Source organism: Mauremys mutica, chromosome 11 (assembly GCF_020497125.1).
Source record: "Mauremys mutica isolate MM-2020 ecotype Southern chromosome 11, ASM2049712v1, whole genome shotgun sequence".
Lineage (NCBI taxonomy): Eukaryota > Metazoa > Chordata > Testudines > Geoemydidae > Mauremys > Mauremys mutica.
The window spans coordinates 11,392,452-11,400,021 of record NC_059082.1 but is presented as its reverse complement, the minus strand read 5'-3'; the positions used below and the strand labels follow the sequence as shown (position 1 = coordinate 11,400,021).

At 43.8% G+C, this 7,570-nt stretch overlaps 1 protein-coding gene across 3 annotated transcripts in view; it reads left to right on the top strand.

Annotated features, from left to right (window-relative positions):
• The first annotated feature begins 3,192 nt into the window (after nucleotides 1–3,192).
• Nucleotides 3,193–7,570, top strand: part of MCTP2 (multiple C2 and transmembrane domain containing 2) — a 161,918-nt gene continuing 157,540 nt past the window's right edge. For all 3 annotated transcript variants that reach the window (XM_044980842.1, XM_044980844.1, XM_044980843.1), the window contains exon 1: nucleotides 3,193–3,588. The gene's annotated coding sequence lies outside the window, so the exon portion shown is untranslated. The remainder of the gene's footprint in view (nucleotides 3,589–7,570) is intronic.

Sequence of the window (7,570 nt, the reverse complement as noted above, 5' to 3'; positions counted from 1 at the left end):
ATAATTAGTGTTTTAGCCTCAATCTGGGCCTCCTTGCATATACAGCTCCTGGTTTACCTGCTTGCTCTACTTGGGTCTATAATAATTTCCAGTACCAGTTTCTTTTTGTTCCCATTTTTCACCAAAAGGCAAAACCCTCTTTGCTTTAATGGCCAGTTTGCATAAGTGCTTTGTTTCTTGTTTTATAACTTTCTCTTGCCACATCTCTGGAATCCTGTTGAGTCCTGTCATGGTAATTTGATAGTTCAACTAGTTTGTTGGTTAACAGAAAGATCACCTCTCCATACTACATTAGAGGCCTTGCAACACATTTGCAGTTTGGCTGTCTTGGCTGTAATATAATACAATACAAATGTATACACAACAATTAGAATTAGACTTGGCAGAACTCAATTTTTATTTTTTACCATTCTGGTGGATAATGTCGATGTTCATTTTTAAGCATTTTTTATTTTTATCAATTTAAATTTTCACGGCTGTGGGAAATTATGGAGGGGTGTCAGACAATTATTCAACAACAGTAGATGTTGAGAGTCAAAGTTAAAGCTTTATAAACTATTAAAAACTCAAATTGTTAACACCTTATGTTAAAATGTACAAAATAAATATAAAATCAACAAATCATACCCATTTTTACTATTCCTTCACTAGTCCTTTTGTAACAAGTCTAATCCGAAAGCCTAAATCACTGTGATTTTGATTGTAATAAGTTCTGAAGCAGCGTTTTTCTCACTTTGTCTATCTGTACATTTTGATTATCAATGAAAATACTTTTTCATCAGCTTTGTGTGTGTGTACAGTGAAATTGATGTTTCCCACATTTACCAGTAAAAATCTAATGAAGCCTAGATATAATATATTTGGAGCATGTTCAGAACCAACAGAACAGGTTTATCAAGGGCACATGGCTTTTGTTCCAGAAGCTATTTGGATACCTGAAACAAATATGGTTTTTGGTGTTTTTTTGGTTTTTAAATTTTGATTAAGTTAGAAAGAGAGTGATGAAAAACATCACACCTGCAGGGAAAATGGCAAAAAATTGTTTCTTCATTTTTGGCAGGGATACACAGTTAATTTTTGGTTCTGAGGTAACTTCCTCTGGAGCCATTCCCGTCTGCTTGCATAAGCTTAGCAAGGTTGGCCTGGTTAGCATTTGATTGGGAGACACCTACTGCAGTGGCATGACACTCTTCTCTTTAAGCCATTCATGACTTAAATGAATACCACAGCTCAGCGATATACACCTTGGACTTGCATTCTTCTTAGCATATGCGCAATGTGCTTCAGGTGGCACGTGACCAGGATTCGTCACCGAATTTGGTCTGCTGGTTGGATCATTCACTTCCTTGGCCTAGGCTGGGTACTGACCAGGAGTGCGACATGAACACTGATCCACGCCCCCCAAACTTGCATTGAGGCCCTGATACTTCAGTGGGGCTATGCATGGTGGGTAGGTCTGCCTATGCAACTGTATCTTGCACGATCAGGGCCCACGTTAAGTTTGGCCTTGATCAAACATGCTTAGACATGTGATGAGTAACCGTACACATGGGAGTAATCTCATTGCCCCTGATCCTGCGGTTGGATTCACATGGAACCCAGCACATGCACCAAGGGGCTGCCTATCCAGATCTGAGTGGGCCACAGAGTTTAGTGGCACTACTCCCATCTCTGTTTACAGGTCTGGGACTTTGGGCACTGTTGTTACAAGAGGATTTTTTGCACTGATGTAGCTATGTTGCAAAACCTCCACAGTAGATTCACTACACAAGCCCTGCTTAGCACTGGGGTAGTGTGTTTACATTAGTCATTTGCACCAAGATACACCAGCGCAAATTTCCCTATGTTAGACAAGCCCTTAGTTAGCATCTGTATTTCCACCGAGGATACAGTGCCTGATTCCCCCTTGCCCTGCACCTTGCATAGTGACTTACACTAGAGCAAAGCAACTGTTAAGTGTTATCAGATTAGAATGATGAAAATCTACCCAAGGGGTAGGGAAAGCAAGAAAGAGGCCTAGTCTACCCTTAAAAATTGGATCGACTCAGCTATATTGCTCAGGAAGAATAAAAAATTTCGATGTAGTAAGGTTGACCTAACCATTGCTGTAGGCGTGGCTAGGTCTACTGAAGAATTCTTTAGTCCACCTAGCTACTGCCTCTCAGAGAAATGGATTCATTACCTTGATGGAAAAAACCCTTCCATCGACTTAGGAAGTGTCTACACAATGGTACTGCAGCGAGACCTGTAGTGCCTTTGGGCAGTGGTTCTCAAACTAGGCCCGCCGCTCATTCAGGGAAAGCCCCTGGTGAGCCAGGCCGGTTTGTTTACCTGCCATGTCTGCAGGTTCAGCCGACTGCAGCTTCCAATGGCGGCGGTTTGCTGCTCGAGGCCAATGGGGGCAGAGGGAAGCGGCAGCCAGTATGTCCCTCAGCCCACGCCACTTCCAGCAGCTCCCATTGGCCTGGAGTGGCAAACCGCGGCCACTGGGAGCTGCGATCGGCAGAACTGGTGAACGCGGCAGGTAAACAAACCAGCCCAGCCTGCCAGGGGCTTCCCCTGAACAAGCAGCAGCCCTAGTTTGAGAACCACTGCTGTCGGGGCCATAGTGTAGACATACCCTCAAGAATACTACAGAAATGCTATGCATGGTTACACTTGTCTATTTTTACTACAACTATTAGAAACAAAGGTGGTTTTTTTTACAAACAAAAACATTATTAACTTTGATATGTGTTACATTAGTCACATTAGCGTTTGTTAATGTTTTTCATTAGTGATCTTTATAATGATATTACTACATTATTTTCTTTTACCAGCACTACTGGGAAGGTTTAGATTTTTATTGGTAAATGTCCATAAAAATAGATCTTGCCATTTGCACGCAAACCAACAAAAAAAAATGTCCATTGATGATAACAGAAATGTACAGATAGGCTGGCAAAGGAGGAAAAATGCTGCTTGAGAAGGTCTAAGAATTTGATTTAAGGATCTTCCCTGTATATTTTGACACTTGATGTGTTAACTGTTCTAAAGCTTCATCTTCACGAATCTCAACGCCTGTCATTAAATAATTATTGTCTCACCTCCCCCCCCGGCCGCCCATTTCCTGCAAGTGCAACATTTTAAATGGATACAAAGCAGTAAACAAAGCTTAAACACAAACATCGATAGTACCCTTTGACATGATGTAAAAACACAGCTTGAGCTCTGCCAAGCCTAATTATAACCATCGGGCTGCCTGGCACCGACTTTCCCACCCGGCATTGACGGACTGTCCATTGTTAAGTGACGCCCGGACGGCTTGGGAATCGGATTGATCTCCTCGGATCTGTATCAAACTTCCCCGACACGCCAGACTCTCCCCGCCCCCGAGGAGTGGGATTTCCCTGCCGGTGACTGCCGGGCTCCCCGGTGCCGTGGGACGTCCCTGCTCTCCGGGACACTCCGGCGGCTCCACTTCCCCCTCACACGCCGGCTGGGCTCCTCCCCCGCGAGTGTCGGCGGCCGCTGGGAGCCTCTGCGAGGAAGCTGCTGCCGGAGCCGCTGGGGAGGAGGCGGGGAGCGGAGCCCGGGACACGCCAGCAGGTAAGAGAGCAGCTGCCCCGGGCAGCCAGCGCGGGTACGGACACGCGTGGGGCCGGAGGAGGGGGCCCTGCCCCGTGAAGCTGAAGGCCGGACCCCGGGGGGAGGAGGGACGCGGGGGTGCACTGGCCGACGGGGTAAACGTGGGGAGGGGAGTGGGCGGCGGTGGGTGGGCACTGGGTGCTTTGAGGTGCTGTGGGGGGTGGGTGCATTGAGGGGTGGACCCTGGGTGCGTTGAGGGGCGGTGGGGATCAGGGTGGGTGGGCACTGGGTGCGTTGAGGGGCCGTGGGGGGTGGGTGCATTGAGGGGTGGACCCTGGGTGCGTTGAGGGGCGGTGGGGATCAGGGTGGGTGGGCACTGGGTGCGTTGAGGGGCCGTGGGGGGTGGGTGGGCACTGGGTGCGTTGGGCAAGGTGGGGGTGGGGGCACTGAGGGAGATGAGGGAGGAGGAGTGGGCACTGGGTGTACTTGAGAGGAAGGTGGGGAGTAGTGGCATGGGGTGCACTGGGGGAAGGTGGAGGGATGTGCATGCGTAGGGGTGGGGGTATGAGGTGGCAGAAGCAAGGTGCTGTTCTTCTAACTGTAAAGATTGCCTCGCACCCCGTTTGGTGGGTGCCTCTAGTCTCCAGACACAGTGAGAGTTGTTGTGAAGGAGGGAAACCTCAGGTCCTCTTCTGTAAGGGATGGGATTTCCCTCTGCTTGATTTCCCTTGGGACTCTCACATGTGCAGCGTACCAGCAAAGCTGCTTACTAGTACTTGGTTTTTAAGCCAGGACACTGGCTTTGTGTCCCTCCAGTATCAAACCCTGTCAGATCTTTTTCAAACAACAGGTTTGGTGATTGATTTGCTTAGGAACACGTAAGCGGAAAACCAATGGCTAAAACTCGGATTAAAGGCTTCACTGTGACTGTTGGGAAATCTGTGTGGCTGGAGCAACATTTGAAAGCCAAGTGATGATGATTGGGTTGAAGTGTAAATAAAGTGACGAATGTAATAATCAGATTATATTTGCTTAAGCAAACCATGCAGTTGTGAGCATTGGACACACAGCGGTTAGCAAACACAGCATCTCCCTTCCCACCCACAAACATTGGTAATCTGGTGCTATCAAATCTCCTGTTGTAATATACCGCAGAGCAAACAATTTTTACTTCATTTCTCTGACACTCCACCATAAGCATTTCTCTTCCCCACATCCAGCCCTCTTCCTGATGGGTTATTAATGCATTTTATATTGTTGATCAGCATCTGTTTTGTTACTGTGAATGCTACCTTGTTTTAGGTTAACTACAAAATGAATGCTCTTTAAAATAATTGTAGGATGGGTTTTAAAGGGCATTTGTATTTAGCTGTGGTACAGTACAGTTTTCTGGGTACTTGCTGAACTTTGCCAATCATATATCTTGACTTTTGGCCAGAGTAATAATAATAATACTTGACCCCTTCATAGCAGATTTCATCAATAGATCTTAGAGATGAAGTATGATCTTGTGGCTGAAGGCAAGGAACTGGGTCCTCCTGTGGGACTTTGGTCAAGTCACGTATGCTAAAATTTTCAGGCTTGGGTGACTAAAGTTAAACCTTATAGTCGTGAGAAAGTTCGAACCAATTTAACAGAAATCAGTATTTAAATGGATTTAGCTAAACAAGTGCAAACCCCTATGTGGACTCTTATTTAGGTTAGAAGTGGCTTTATTTTGGTTTAACTTAAACCTATTCCTAATCAACTTTAGATAAACCAAACTAAACCTAGTTTAAACTAGAAAAAGAGCACTCGCACAGGTGTACACTAGTGTAACAAAACTGGCTTTGTTTAAAGCCTGTGCAGTTTTTTTGTGAAGAAAAGGCCTTAGCCTTCCCAAGCCCCTTTTAATCTCCTAAATAGAAAGGGCCTAATTATTCAGAAGTGCTACCACCTACAGTGTCCACTGAAGTCAAGGGCATCTACAAGTTCCCTTATTTTAATGCACGTCAGTCACTTGTATCACATTGCATAGTAAAGCAACTTCCAATGCACTCAGAACTAGAAATGATCACCTTTATGACTGGCATATTGCAGTGTGTTAAATTGTGGGACTCCTACCTCAGATGCTTCTTAATAATTTATTATTTTCTCACTCAGCATCCAGTATGATTATGATGGGGTAGCTCAAATGTCAGAATGAATAGATGGGAAAATCTTAGGGTTTCATTGCCATTATCATTTGTAGTTATAGGAAAAATATAGCTTATCATATATATAAAATAGCTTATCATATATATGATAAGATAATCACTTGTAAATTGTCACCTGAAAACAAATTCAGCAGCCATAATGTTGATTTGCAAGGACTGTGGAAAGAAAAAACTATTGGAATATAAGACAATTTTTCAGTGGCCATATTGCTTTGGTGGAAATTTAATTTTCTTGGAGTTTTAAACCACTCTTAAAATTGTTTATGGTGTGAGAGAAGCTGTAGGGTTTTGTTGTTTTTTTAAAATTAAGACACTGTTGATTACACGGTCTGAGGAGATTTTTTCAGGCACAGATAACAAAGTTTCTAACTCCTCCCACTGAAAGTCAATAGGGGTTAGGCACCGGCATTTATGCATTCGAAAGTTGTCCCCTCTTTGTCCAGTGAACAGTAAACTATTAAAGGATTAGTTGCATTACCTCTCATGTCAGTCAAGTTAATTATTACTATACCTGGATCAGATTCAGTGCTAGGTTTTTTCCCAGCATCTTTGCATTTAGCTATGTAAGCAACCAGTTTCCAACTAACGAATGAAATTTCCCTTACTTGAATGCTGCCCAGATAAAATAATTTCCCAGTCAACTTGCTCAGGCAAGTAATGCTCCTCATGTGATTACTGCTTTAGGGTTTGAACACTGAAGTCAATGGGAATGTGTCCTTGTCTTCAGTATAAATAAGATCAGGCTTTTAATGTAGACTAGGTGTAAAGGGTGGTGATGGAGGAAAGCTTGTTGCTGGTAAGTATTACAATTTTCCAGAGTTTTTCCAACAGTGCTACTTTTGTATAATGCTGTAGTTTTAGTCTACCCCTAGCTAATTTATTTACGTCTTCCCCTTAAAAATAGCTTCTTAGAAGCATCTGAAGTTTTGCAGCAATGACTATGCAGTAAGTGTTGGCAGGGTGGTGCCATCTCTTCAGGCCTTATGTATGTCATAACAACTTCAGTGCAATCTGTGTTAGTAGGATGTCTGGCTTTATCAGTCTCAGCTTCTCACTCTTGTGTGGCAAGCTAAGTTTAGGAGCAGACTCCAGATTCTTGTTCCTCAGCACCACGTGCAGTCACACAGCCTCTTTCTTGGTAGCAGCTTTGTCTAATCATCTGCTTTTGTAGATCAGAGGGAGGCATGGTTTACTGAAGGAGGATGAAACATGCTAAAATGCTCTTAATTTCCTCTCTGCTTTTTTTTGCCTTTGAGTGGAAAGTTGCTCCTGTTTTCCTCAGACCTACAGGAGGTATGCTGCCACCTCTCCATGCTCTCATTTTCTCCTATTCTTCACTGCTGTATAATAGTCAAAGAGAAACTATTTTTCTGTGAAATTGACATTTCACTAAAAAATAAAACCCTTCTGATTTTCTTCTTCAGGAGCTGGGGATTTAAATAACCCCCTGCATTGTTGAGAACCCAGATCTGTAGAACTTCTCACCTGGGTGAAGCTAGCCATGCGCATAAGGCCATGTCTATAGCTGTACTGGCAAATCATCCTAGTTAGATACAGCTTCTACTGTCAAAAGTTGCCAAAGCAAAATAAGCTATATCAGCAGAAGCACTTTTTTGCTGATATGACAGCTAAGGCTTTGCTGGTATAGCTGTGCTGGAAAATACTCACCTGTAACCGACATAGCTATGGCATTAAAACTTATAAATACAGACTAGGCATCAGTCTCTGCAGGATCGGGCCTTAGTACATGAACAGAAAGAGAAACTGATTAAAAATTGTCTATAAACAAAAGACTAGAGGAGTGTTTT